The sequence below is a fragment of the Oryctolagus cuniculus genome, chromosome 1 (genome assembly GCF_964237555.1).
Source record: "Oryctolagus cuniculus chromosome 1, mOryCun1.1, whole genome shotgun sequence".
Classification (NCBI taxonomy): Eukaryota; Metazoa; Chordata; class Mammalia; order Lagomorpha; family Leporidae; genus Oryctolagus; species Oryctolagus cuniculus.
The window spans coordinates 42,027,660-42,042,701 of record NC_091432.1 but is presented as its reverse complement, the minus strand read 5'-3'; positions in this window follow the sequence as shown (position 1 = coordinate 42,042,701).

The window sequence follows — 15,042 nt, the reverse complement described above, 5'->3', positions numbered from 1 at the left end:
AAGTGGCTTAAGACACAGCACTGAATTTCTAGCTCCACTGGGAGATATTTTAAAGAGTATTTTATTGTTTAAATTATAAGCTACCAAGTCTGTTGATTTGCATATGCAACAGATGGCTAGATCCTACCATGCAGTACTTTATCTTTTCTCATGAAAAAATATACTTGCATATTATGTAGTGTAATTGTACCACTTTAGGACTAGGTAAGTTGGTAGTTGAAGAGGGAGCAGGTGAACAGGGACCCTCTAAGCTTTGTAGTTTCTGGCAAAGCCCTAAAAAATTCTCCTTAAGATGCTATTATTTGCCGGCGCCGCGGCTCGCTAGGCTAATCCTCCGCCTAGCGGCGCCGGCACACCGGGTTCTAGTCCCGGTCGGGGCGCCGGATTCTGTCCCGGTTGCCCCTCTTCCAGGCCAGCCCTCTGCTGTGGCCAGGGAGTGCAGTGGAGGATGGCCCAGGTGCTTGGGCCCTGCACCCCATGGGAGACCAGGAAAAGCACCTGGCTCCTGGCTCCTGCCATCGGATCAGCGCGGTGCGCCGGCCGCAGCGCGCAGGCCGCGGCGGCCATTGGAGGGTGAACCAACGGCAAAGGAAGACCTTTCTCTCTGTCTCTCTCTCTCACTGTCCACTCTGCCTGTCAAAAAAAAAAAAAAAAAAAAAAAAAAAAAGATGCTATTATTTGTATTATGGCTGTTAAAAGGATGCCTTAAACTGAGTGACTTTGACAATTAAATTTTTTTCTTCACACTTATAGAGACTGGAAGTCCAACATCAAGGTTTTCTGGCAGGTTTGATTCCTCCTCTCTTCTTATCTTGTAGATCAACCATCCTCCTGCTATATCCAAACATGTATTTTTCTCTTCACAGACATGTACCTGGTATTCCACCCCCCTTTTTTTATCAGTACATCAGTGTATTGTATTAGGGTCCCATGATTATGGCATTAAGTACCTCTGTATATCCTTAAGTACCTCTGTGAGGTCCAAATTCTAAATACACTCATCCTAGTTAGTAAGACTTCAACATATGCTTCTGGGGAGACTGGGTGTGGAGGAAGCACAATTCAGCACATATTAGGAACCCAAGGCAGGACTTCCAGTACCAAGGAGAGGAATATTTAAAGGGCATGGTAAAGACAAAAGATGCTGTACAGCAGGAAGAGTCAGGCTTCATTAGTGTAGAATAAAGTGGGACAATATGTGGAGTTATATTAAACCAAGTCTCAGTGAAATATGGTTTATTTCTAACCTACTTAGAATTTCAATCTCCTTTCTAAGCTAAGAAATAAATCTCAATATGAGGAACTGGAAAAGTCCTGAACTGCAGATATTTGTCATTATCTAGGCAATGAGGAAAATCAACAACATGGTGCCAGAGCCAAAGATGAAGACTTAGTATCCAAACTTCATTTACACACCTCAACTGATTTAGGTTTTGTCTAATTCTCCATCTATAGGAAAAGTTGTTAGAATTTGAACACATTTAAATGCTAGAACACTGTGCCTTAGGACAAATTTCTGTTGGTATAACATCATACCAACAACTGGGTAATCTATAAAAACTAGGAGTTTATTTGTTTCAGGCTTTTGGGAGCTGGGAAGTTCCAGGGCATGGCGATGGCAGCTGGCAATATAATCATAGCATGATGGGCGCAAAGAGCACAAGGAAACACATGACAGAGAGGGACAGATGGGGCCAGATCCCTTCACAACCTGCTCTTGTAGTAACAAGAACATTTCTGCAAGAAATAACCCGTTTCTAAGAGACAGGTAGTACTCTCTTAGTAACCTCATTACCCATTAAAGGCTCCACTTCCAAACACCACCACAAAGGCCATCAAATTTCCACAGGATTTTCAGATAGGACAAACCCTATTCAACCATAGCACTGTGTCATAAAAAGAGAGCCTGAAGCACCTAGGAATGATTACCCTGGAGAAAATGTTTACAGGGGAAATGATGTTTGCCTTCCAATATTAGAGAATTGTCTCTATGAATGAGAAATGAGCTTTTATTTGTATGGATCAGAAGGTAGCTCTTAGACCATTTGGTGTGAGCCATAGGGAAGTGGTAAAGAAAACTGTTCCAATAATTATAGTTATCCATCAAGTTAATGCATTGCATTTTAAGATGAGAATTTCAGCTCTGCAGGGGCCATCTTCAATTTGGACAGACGTTTGGAGAATAAAAACAAATTGAGGAAATTAAACCCTAAGTAGATGTTTGTACTATATGATCTTTTAAATTTCCTTGAGCCCTGAAATTTAATGTACTGGGGTAAAGAAATCCATGTAGCTTAATTTAATATTTATGGATAACATTGAAACATAAATTTACTGAGATCCTAATTATGGACAAAGGTTATATCATCCAGTAATTTTCAGCCTATAATTAAGTATCCAAAGCTATCCAATTTAGAATTAAAACCACTATTGTTCTCACATTTGATTTTTTCCCTGAAACTTAAAAAGTTATCTCTGATTCTTTTGCTTCATTACCTATCAAATATGACTTACAGTAGATAGAGTTCAGAGACAGGCTGTTTTTGATTTAGCATCATTCATGGGATAGACATTTAGCCTAGTGATTAACACACAACGTAAGATGACAATATCCCATATTGGAGTGGCTAGGATTCATTTGAGGCTCTGGTTCCAGATTGCATATTCCTGCTAATGTAGACTTTGGAAGGCAGTGTTGATGACTCAACTAGTTGGGTTCCTGCCACCTACATAAGAGACCTGGGTTGACTTCCTGAATCATGGCTTTGGTCTTTGGGTAGAGAACTAGTGCGTGGGAAATTGATCTCCCTGTCTCCAGCTCTGTCTCTCACTTTCACTTTGTGTTTCTAATACAAAATCTTTTATAAATTTCAGGAATCTTTTAGTGCTTGTAAGTTGTAAACATATTTTGAAATATTAAATTTGTTTTTTAACTAAAACAAAGAACTTTATAAAAATAAATATAGCCACAGGTTTATGATTGATCTGTAGCATACAAAGGCAATATGAGTTATTACTCCCCCTTCCACCACAACCACATAAGTCTGAATATCTACTAAAATATAATGAAAGAAAAACAAAGAGATGCTAGCAGTTGAGAAGAGTGACAAGATAGCAGAGTTACGTCAATCAAGATACCTCCCTGCATATGTCTCTCACTACCCTGAAGAGTCACTTTGTCACTTTGCAGATAGCAGTACAGTTGAATCATTATCTGCAAAAAGATAACCCTACTGAATCTACTCTGATTTCTAATTATCCCAGAGAATGAATTCTTTCCCTGAAAGTTATCTTTAAATTTAAATATGCATAATAGATGGATATATGCAATGCTATTTTCTTCTTTTTTCACAGCTTCAATATATAGGACCACCGTTCCTCTTTCAAGTAACTAATAGAAAAATATTCCATCAAAACAAGGGATTAGTTAGGGAGTAGTAAAATAGGCCAAAATAAGCTATGTTCACCAAGCTACAGCTCTTGTTGAATCTATTCTAAGACATACATCATCATTTTGTGATAATTAATTAAGGAACAAGTAGGGATTTGATAAAAGTCACCACTAAGCTACTCTATGGACATTCAAAACTTGCTTTTAATTTATGTTTAGAGTAAAAGTCAGGAAGACAGTGTTAACCAAAATAAACTTTTTACAAAATTTTAAAGTAACATTAGTTCCAAGTATAATTCATGAAATAAAGCATTTTGTTTATGGATATTTAAGTTATTACTAGCGATTAGAAAGAGTTCATCTTTTCCAAAATACCAGTAGTCTAGCAACAACAAAAATGCACAACATAGGCATTATCAAATAATGGAATAATAGAACACAGGAATGATTTTGTCATGGAAGGAGACATTGTTCCTCAAATTTCTTCAACATTAACAGCATATACATTCTATTAGGTACACTCAAATCTCAAAATTTCACATTTTAGTTATTGTGTGCAATTATTTTTATTACATAAATATAGGCCAGGGTTTCTGGTTCCTTAGCCTTTAAAAAACTTTAACTTGGCCGGCGCCGCGGCTCACTAGGCTAATCCTCCGCCTTGCGGCGCCGGCACACCGGGTTCTAGTCCCGGTCGGGGCGCCGGATTCTGTCCCGGTTGCCCCTCTTCCAAGCGAGCTCTCTGCTGTGGCCAGGGAGTGTAATGGAGGATGGCCCAAGTGCTTGGGCCCTGCACCCCATGGGAGACCAGGAGAAGTACCTGGCTCCTGCCATCGGATCAGCGCAGTGTGCCGGCTGCAGCGCGCTGGCCGCGGCGGCCACTGGAGGGTGAACCAATGGCAAAAGGAAGACCTTTCTCTCTTTCTCTCTCTCTCACTATCCACTCTGCCTGTCAAAAAATAAAACAAAAAAATAAAAAAAAAAACTTTAACTTATAATGCAAAATATTTTTTCTTTTCTTTTATTCTCAGAATCCAAATATTTGCTAATTCTAAGAAAATAAAAATGAAGGCAAAATCCAAATAAAAGTAGTTTACAGAGCATTGAATAATCAATGCATATAGAATATAAACAACATATGTAAATATGGTTTATATGTGTTATATATACATACATATATATATATATATATATATAATGAAAGAACTCAATGAAGAGCAATTATTCTGATCAGGCAATGAGCATTTAAATGAATTTGTAATAAATTGGAGTTGCCTTAGTGTAGTAGAGGAAATTAACTATTGTTTTTGATGGGAATTTCTTGTGGTGGGGAATTTCTATTGTATGAGCAATGAGAGATAAAATGGAACAAAAAGGTAATTAGGTGATCATTATGAACATTCGTGTGCTTAACAGCCAAAGTTATACACTTTCTAAATGAAGAGACATTTCCTAAAGCAATGCACTTGAAGGGTCAAAATACAGTTTTAGATGCTTAACATGATTGCATTTAATTCAGGATCTTTTAAAACTACTCATCAGGAAAAAGCAAATCTGTTACTTTCTGTTTTTCCAACTGTAAATTTAATTATTTCCTATTGATTGAAAAAATATACATGATACAGTTTCTTACAGTTGCTTGGTCCAATTATTCTTTGACATTTTTTCATAAATGTAAGGATTGTAGCATTTTACATACGAAAAGCAAACAGATTTACTGCATTATTATTCAGGGTTTCATTATTTTGATACATGGATTACTTCTGTTATCCAGGAAATTGTAAAGATACATTTTTGTACATAATTCAGAACTTGGTTTTTATAATTATTTCTGACTACTTTATAATAGGAAAATCCAACATATAGGTGACTGAATTGCAGACTAGTTTAAATGTTTATTTTGGTGTGAAAGATGGCAAATGAAAGATGCTTTCTTTTCTCAGTATTCTAGTTTATAATAATGAAAATAATAATAATGACCACTCTAATAGTGTGATTATTAAAACCACATTTTCCTTTCTCCATTTTTTTACTTAATAGTCTTTTTTTACATTTAATTTATGTAAGTGAGCAATTTCATATGTTTCATATATATAGATATAGGAGCATAGTGATACTTCCCATCCTATCTTCCCTCTTGGCCATGCTCACACTTTCTTTTTCTAATTTTTACAATGACACACTCTCAGTTTATTTTATAATCATAAGATTAACCCTCCACTAAAAATTGAACCAATAGCAAGAAGAAAAACACTGTTCCAAACTACTGTAGACAAACGCTGTAAACTATAAGCAATTTTCAAAGTGTCCATATTGTTCATATACATTACTTTATATGACTTTATTACTTACCATAGATCAGGGAAAATGTATGGTAGTTGTCTTTTTGAGACTGATTTTTCACTAAGTATAATAGTTTGCCATCACACTCACGACATGCTCACATTGTACTCACAACAACCCTCTGCATGAGAAAGAAAAACCTTTAATTTTCACCATTTCAATAAATCATAAAGCTACTTCATAAAAGACTGCACTGGACATATTCATCCACCTACTAAGTCAGTACTTTAATTTGCTTCATTGTAACATATGGCCCCAGATGTGTGGCACGAAATATGCGATTGTTAGAGTCTAGCTACAAATAATTATTTTAAAAATTATGATGTGACATAATATACCAAGAGAATCTTTACAAATAGCTGAAAACATAGAATACATTTTGATTACCAAATTATTCTCTCAAGAGAGTTGACAAAATTTAAGTAGATATGGTTTTTTTATAACTAACTCTATTTCTCTGCTTTTCTTAATACATGTTCTTCTAAAGGTGTCATGCTGAGTTTATGGATAGTATCACCTGAATCAATTTTATCTCCCTACAATACAATATTTCTGTCTGAAATTTTATAGATGCTATTGCATAAGGTTTGATGTTACTATTGTGCCTTACTGCCCTTATCTTTATTTGCCTATAATCTTTAGTTGCCTATAATTTTGTTGACTGCTTTTTACACTGTTTCCAAAATTTTTGACTCCTCTCTCTGCTTCCTAACTTTTTAAATTTGAGTTCTTTTGTCACAACCTACTTTCTGACGTTACCTATTTCAGTCTCTATGATATAATTAATGTACTTTTCTTTAATGATTTTGACAACTCTATATCATCTTCATCCTTTGTGTTATCTTTCCAAACTCTTCTAGCTACAATTCAATGTCTTTTTAAACTTTCGTTTCACATTGTCCTGTGTGTCCTACTTGTTTTGTCAGTCATGAACTCAAATTGACTTTGCTTTCTCTTCCAGTATTGTCACCAATGGCAGCTAAGAAATCAAATGGACATTTTCAACTTAGTATTTGTGCAACTCTCAACTGGATTTGGCACTATTGACTAATCTGTTCTTACAACTGTACTCATTTTAATTTCTATAATATACTCTCTTATTTCACCTCCTTCCTTTCTGATTCTTGAATGTCATTTTTTTAAGGTCCTCTTCAAATTTTCCTCTTTTGAATTTTCTTTGCTCCCAGTTTTAGTTAACTGTTTTCCTCCCTTTGCTTTTTTTTAACTTTTATTTAATGAATATAAATTTCCAAAGTACAGCTTATGGATTACAATGGCTTACCCTCCTGTAACTTCCCTCCCACCCACAACCCTCCCCTTTCCCTCTCCCTCTCCCCTTCCATTCACATCAAGATTCATTTTCAATTCTCTTTATATACAGAAGATCAGTTTAGCATATATTAAGTAAAGATTTCAACAGTTTGCACCCATATAGAAACACAAAGTGAAAAATACTGTTTGAGTACTAGTTATAGCATTAAATCACAATGTACAGCACATTAAGGACAGAGATCCTACACGAGGAGTAAGTGCACAGTGACTCCTGTTGTTGACTTAACGAATTGACACTCTTGTTTATGGCATCTGTAATCATCCTAGGCTCTTGTCAGGAGTTGCCAAGGCTATGGAAGCCTTTTGAGTTTGCACCTCTAGATGGTAAACATTGATATAATGTTTATGTCCAGATGGATAGCTCAGATTCAGATGTCTGTCCCATATCACATTCATATTTTCAGCCTGCCTTTGGGACCTTCATTTAGTGATACAGAGGCAACATTCTTCAACATGTCTAAAAAGGAAACATCTCTTCTGAACTGATATTACTTTATCTTGGTTGTCATCTATAAACCCAAGCTTTTAACTTTGTAGACATCTCTTTTTTCACTAATTACTCAATAAATATTATTGATTTCACACCCCACACTGCCATAGTTAGACCCAGAGTATCATGTCTGAGCATCCATATTCATTAACTGACACACTGTGTGTCCCCAGCCATGAAAACTCTCTAAGTTTACAATTTGGTTAAAGAACAATAATATTTCTGCTGTTTAATGGTATCCCTCCTTACCCCTTACTATAATCACACTCTGAGTAATGTATATAAGGAACCTTGTTTTATTTATCCCTAGATAAAAGTTGTTTATTGACACCATATATAATCTAAAATGTAATGATTTTTGGGAAAAATTTCATCAAGATATATAATACATACAGAAATGTGTACAAAGCAAAGAATTCAGTCCATGGTATAAGGGATTTTCTCTTTTTAAATTTTCTATATGTTTGTTCATCTTCATTTATTTGAAAGCAGGATGAAAGAGGAGGGGGAGAAAAAGTCAGAGGGAGAGACAAATTGACAAAGAGAGAGTCTTCCATTCACTGGTTCATTCTCCAAATGCCTAAAACCAGGCCTGCGCCAAGATGAAGCCAAGAACCAAGAACTCCAACCGAGTACCCCCATGGAAGTCAGGGACCCAAATCTCTCAAGCCATTATCTGCTGGCTCCCAGGGTGTGCATTAGTTGGAAGCTGATTGGAAGTGAAAAAAGGTCTGAAACTGATGCACCTCAATATGGAATTTGAGCATCCCGAATGGTGACTTAATCTATTGTGTAATAACAACTGCCCCAGCAGGATGAATTTTTACAAAGTTTCAATCATTATTGAGTGAGTCTCAATATCAAGAAATAAAACATTACCAGCAACTGAAAGCAGCTGTATCAAGGTTCTCCATGTCAATCTTGTGTTCAGAGGATTTATTAGTCAGAGGTTTGGCTATAGATTTTTACAGCAAAACAATACAGACAAAAATCAGTAAAATGAAAAGACCTATGGCTCAATGCCCAGGAAAAAAAAAAAAAACCATACACAAGATTCCAGGTGTCTCCTGACAATGGAGTTACATAGGGACATACGCAGGTCTCCCATGAATGATGCAAAAAGACACAGACTAAGTGTTGCCAAACAGGAGAGCCCACCTGAGCCTTTCTGTCTGGGCTTTTGTTGGAAGCCAGTCATGTAGGCTTGTGCTACTACATGAATGGCTTCTCTATTCAGATCCCAGCCTTCCCTTCTTTTTGCCTTCCTCCCAACTCCAATAAAAATGGGTGCCAATCATAAATCTCAATGTTCTTATAAATTTATTTAGCTAAACTGGTGCATTATAGTCCAAGAAATTAAGCATACTGAACCAGGCATTCGCCATAAATAATGCATGACTAAGGCCCCCAGCATATTACCAGATTTTTAACCAGCAGAATCCTTCAAGAACTCATACTTTATATCCCGGAGCGAGCTGAAGATCTAGCACCATTGCTGAAGAAAATTTTTCTTTGTAATGTGTAGGGTTTGAGCAATATGGAACTGCCAAGTCAATCCTTTTCTACTCAGGTCCCCTCTGAGCCATTCAAAAGCTAATATCTGTATCAAATTGTAACATCACAAATTTACCTTCTCTGATTTTGAACTTTATTTAAATTGTGTGTGTATATATGCTTTTTTGTTTCTAGATTTTTGACTCAATCAGCTGTAAATGATGCATCCCATGTTGTGATATTATGAATAGTATGTTTATTGCTCTTGCTATACAATATTGAATTTTGTTAATGTATCTTACTTGTTGTATCTACCTTATTGCTGCTAGATTAATTACAAGCAGGGAGTTTTATGTCTTATCTATCTCTTGAGAAGATAGACCCAATGAAGTTGTACTCAAATCAAGTAAAAAGGCCTCATTTGGGGGCCAGCACTGTGGAATAGTAGGCTAAGCCTCCACCTGTGGCTCCAGCATTCCATTGAGCACTTCATGTCTCCATTGCTCCACTTCTGCTCCAGCTCTCTGCTATGCCCTGGGAAAACATTAGAAGATGGCACAAATACTTGGGTCCCTACACCCATGTGAGAGACCTGAAAGAAACTCCTGGCTGGTGGCTTTGGATCAGCCCAGCTTTGGCCTTTACCACCATTTGGGATGTGGACAAGCAGATGGAAGATCTATTCTCTCTGTCTCTTCCTATATCTGTAACTCTACCTTTCAAATAAATAAGTAATTTTTTTTAAAAAAAAAAAAGGCCTTATTTACTCAAATCTAGGGATAGAGCAATGTTCTTCTGAACTCCTGCTATTTTTAAGACTTCAGATATTAGAAATGTGTTGGATTCAAATATAATAGTATTCTATTTCTTAACAAATACAGCTTCAAGAAATGGCCCTTTAAATTATATTTTCTAAAATATAAAATATTCTTCATTAAACCACTTTGGATTCAAGCAATCACGTTCACCTAATGTAGGAAACTAGTTTTAACTTTTGCAAACTTCTTTCTTGTGTTATCTCCTTTTATGCTGAAAGTGTAGGAAGCTGCACACACTACACAGCTCATTTTCTTGTAGAATTTTTATTCAGGGAATGTGGACAGTGTTCAGGAGATTCCTACAGAATAACAAATCCTACTCATGTCCTTAAGTTGTCAGACTTTCTGTAATGATATTCAAAATGAGAAACCACAATAAAAGCAGCTGTTGCTACAGGAATCTCAGATGGAATTTTCAAAGAAAGACAATTATTTAGCAAAATATATCTAAAGACCAAATTCTTTAGCAATATACAGAGAGCACAGAGCTTGCCTAGTGTTAAGAAAGGCATGCCAAACATGCAAAATCATGTAACACTGAAAATTTTTAGAGTGCAAATGACAGCATCTTTTAAAACTAAACATGCACATTAAATTTGTCTCTAGGAATTAATTTTATAGACAAAATCAAAAAGTACATAAATATCAGATAAGACTTTTTGTACTACTTATATTATTAACAAGTAACTAAAAAAGTATACATCCATTAATGAATAACCAGTGAAATAAACAGTAGATCCTAACAAGTGAATAACATGAAACCATTAAAAAGAATAGTACTGAAGCTGGTGTTGTGGCACAGCAGGTAAAGCCACTACCTGTGATGCTTGCATCCTATATGGATGCTGGTTGAATCTCGGCTGCTCCATTTCTGATCCAGCTCCCTGGTAATGGTCTAGGAAAAGCATCAGAATATATCCCAAGTACGTGGGGCCTTGTTGCCCACGTGGGAGACCTGGATGAAGCTTCAGAATCCTACCTCTTAGGTTTGGCCTGGCCCAGTCCCAGCTCTTGCGGCCATCTAGGGAGTGAACCAGCAGATAGAAGATCTCTCTCTTTCTCTGTAACTCATGTCACTCGAAGAAAGGAAGCAAAATGAAATAAAATTATGCTGATTTTCAGTTATGTAGCAAAATTACTGTTAAAATGTTTAGGATCAATAATGTATATTTTGTTTTTATGCATATGCATTGTTCTGGGCATATTGTGCCACATTTGAGTAATCATGACAAAAATAAAATAAAATCTCATCTTCCTGGAAACCCCAAATTCAAACGTTGTCATCAAAACTGTCTTAGTTATACATATCTATTTAACTTTTTAATGTGCTATATTATAATTACTCAGAAAAAAAAAAAAACTTTGGTTACAGTGAGATAAAAGGGGAAATCATACCCAGGGACACAAATTATAAAGAATACTAATTTTGCCTACAGTAGCAATACATTGTAAGAAGGTGTTCTGATCTAATCCTAGAAATGAATGGTTTATTCTTCAGTAATTCAGCCTAATTAAGATTACTTAGAAGATCAAAATTTTGTTAGATTACCTTTTTAGCTACCATGTTAAGATCAGAGGACATATATTTTTGGTTTACAACTGAATCTAAGCTAAAGAGACTAACAACAGTTTCTGCCCTGATTTTAACCTTAAAATGCTCTGTGCATTATTACCTCTTCTTGCATTTCAATGGAAATTAAAATGTCAGTGGCAATAAATTGAAACTAGGTATCTGCAATGAAACCAAACATATGCACTGAATATAATATTTATTTATTTATAATATTATTTATTTATTTATACTATTTATTTATTTATTAAATGGCCAAACTTGTTAAGAAAAGAAAACACCTTTACTTCTGTATCTCCCACTATGCCAAACCAACTAAAAAGCTTTTCGAAAGTCATTTTCTGATTGCCAGTCAGTCCCTGCTGATTTTACTGTTTAATTTTCCATCTCTCTAGGACTGGTATAATTTCATATTAGACATGACCTGCAGAGAATAAAAACAGTACAGCTTGATATGAGTACTTTCATTTGTATTACACAAAAGTCCAAAGAAAAAAGACACAATAGTTATTCTACATCACTGGGAAGCAGTGTTTTCCCCCTCCCATCATCACTATTTATTGAACATTTACAGTATACTAGGCACACTAGACACACAGAAAACATTGCCCCTGCTCCTGAGAAGCTAACATTATAAAAGAAAAAAATACAACCTTTTAAAAAATGGCAAAGTGTGGGAGTGTTTGCTGCTAAGTACTGAGGAAATACTCAACAGGGTGAGCTTTGGGTATATAATTTAGTCCTATCCTTATTTGAAGAATACAGAGAAAAGGAAGAGAAAGGATTTTAAAAGCAGACAATGACAGACCTTTCAGGAAAGGTCGAGTTTACTGGCAGATAAACACAATCTCTTCCACTGAGGGGAAATTTGCTGCAGTCAAGATGCTGAAGAGAAGAGCGTGGGATGCGAGCAATGGAAGCACAGTATCTAGGACCTTAAGTGAAGCCAGGGTTTTCCTACACAGTCACTAAGTCAGAATGACTGGTGACAGGACAGAAGGCTTAAAAAGGAAAATAGTCTTGTGTACCTGATAAATTGAAAGAATAAAGGATCAAAATCAAAGGAAAGCTTTGACAGTATCAAAAATTTCTTAAATAAAAGTCATTCAAAAGCACAAAACTTAATGCTACCTGATGTCATAATGGACCAAGAACATTTGTGGCTTCCTAAGTTAGAAAATTTCATATGCCAAAATCTTAGAACATGTTACTTTTTTCCAATTAACCTCCCCTTCCCACAAGAAAAAAAAATTCTTTTTGGTGGTAGGAGGGGATGAAAGGGAGGTTGGGGGAACAGGGAGAACTATAGCACAAAATTGAGAATGGTAGTCATATTAGTAGTGTTGTTTTTGTTACTATTATAAACTCTGCATTTAAAACCTGATAAAAACTATTTTTACAGCACATGCATGTTAGACATGTATTAAAAAAATCACAAAATTAAAAAAAAAAAAACTAAGCAAGTTAAATACATGGGTTTTAGTGGATTCCAATTCAATCCCATCAAGGTGTACCAATGCCATCTCACTAGTCCCAGTGATCAATTTCTGTTCGCAATTGATTGATCATAACAATAGGATTAAGAGTCAAAGGGATCACATAAACAAGACTAGTGTCTGCAAATAATAACCGATAGAATAATAAAGGGAGAGAACTATCTAACATGGGAAGCGAGATACACAGCAGACTCATAGAATGGCAGATGTCCTAAACAGCACTCTGGCCTCAGAATCAGCCCCTAAGGCATGCGGATCTTGCTGAAGAGCCCATGAGAGTATTTTAGGCATAGAAAGCCAAGACACTCTGGGGAAAAAAAAAATAACCTAAATGAAAGATCTCCGCGAGTGAGATCCCAGTGGAAAGAATGGGTCATCAAAGAAGGAGGTACCTTTCTCTGAAGGGAGGAGAGAACTTCCACTTTGATTACGACCTTGTCTAAATATGATCAGAGTCGGTGAACTCAAAAGGCTTCCATAGCCTTGGCAACTCATGACTGGAGCCTAGGTTGATTATTGATGCCATAAACAAGAATGTCAATTGGTAAAGTCAACAACAGGAGTCACTGTGCACTTACTCCTCATGTAGGATCTCTGTCCTTAATGTGCTGTACATTGTGATTTAATGCTATAACTAGTACTCAAACAGTATTTTTCACTTTGTGTTTCTATATGGGTGCAAACTGTTGAAATCTTTACTTAATATAAGCTAAACTGATCTTCTGTATATAAAGAGAATCAAAAATGAATCTTGATGTGAATGGAAGGGGAGAGGGAGTAGGAAAGGGGAGGGTTGTGAGTGGGAGGGAAGTTGGGGGGGGAATCCATTGTAATCCGTAAGCTGTACTTTGGAAATTTATATTCATTAGATAAAAGTTAAAAAAAAATAAAAAAAAATACATGGGTTTTGTTTTACTGCTGTGCTTGATGTACATGAAGTAACAGTTTTATAGTCTGTTATGACATTAGAATTGAAGCAGAAGTCTGGGATGGGGCAATCATGGAAAGCTTTGTTTATTAAGGAACTTGAATGGGTCAACATGAATGAGGTGAAGACAGCCAAGGTTATAAAAATGGACTTGATCAGACATGCTTTCCTGGTAAGTCCTCTAAAGGCGAGTACAGTAGGAAAAAAAATTGTTTCCTTTTTAAAATCACAATGAAGAATATCAGACTACCTGGAATAAGGGGGCTACATGGTTTTAGTAAAAGGTCAGGTGACCGACTGGCGCTGCGACTCAGTAGGTTAATACTCCACCTTGCGGCGCCGGCACACCGGGTTCTAGTCCCGGTTGGGGAGCTGGATTCTGTCCCAGTTGCCCCTCTTCCAGGCCAGCTCTCTGCTATGGCCAGGGAGTGCAGTGGAGTATGGCCCAAGTGCTTGGGCCCTGCACCCCATGGGAGACCAGGAGAAGCACCTGGCTCCTGCCTTCAGATCAGCACGGTGCGCCAGCCGCAGTGCGCCAGCCGTGGTGGCCATTGGAGGGTGAACCAATGTCAAAAAGGAAGACCTTTCTCTCTCTCTCTCTCACTATCCACTCTGCCTGTCAAAAAACAAAACAAAACAAAAGGTCAGGTGACCAAAAATTCAGGACAGGATCATCTATTGTCAAGATTTAATTTCCTTGCATATTTAAGGATTACACATGTTCGCTATATTACACTCATTCTCCTTGGGATGCCAAATTGCAAAACATTTGCAAAACAAAGTCAAGTCATTTGAGATCAAAATATCATATTTCCTTGACTCCAAGATAACATGAATTGTGAGATATATATACACTCATTATGCTAAGTATCCAAAAGAAGAAAATAGTAATGCCAAAGTTATCATGCAATATTTTTAACCAATAGATTTTATTACAGTTTGTTTTACCCTTATTGAAAAAAAACAGTCTTAAGCAAAGCTTGATAAGCATGTGTAATATATATTGACTCATCAAGCAGAATCCTGGCAAGAAACATTTCATTTTAAATATTAAATAAAGGGATTTAGCGATTTCATGTAGGTATAGTTAAGGGAATAAATTAGCAGTGAAGAGGTATCCAAAAATTAACAGAGGCAGAAAGCTTTTCCCATTTGTATAGATTAAAAATCATGGGAAAGA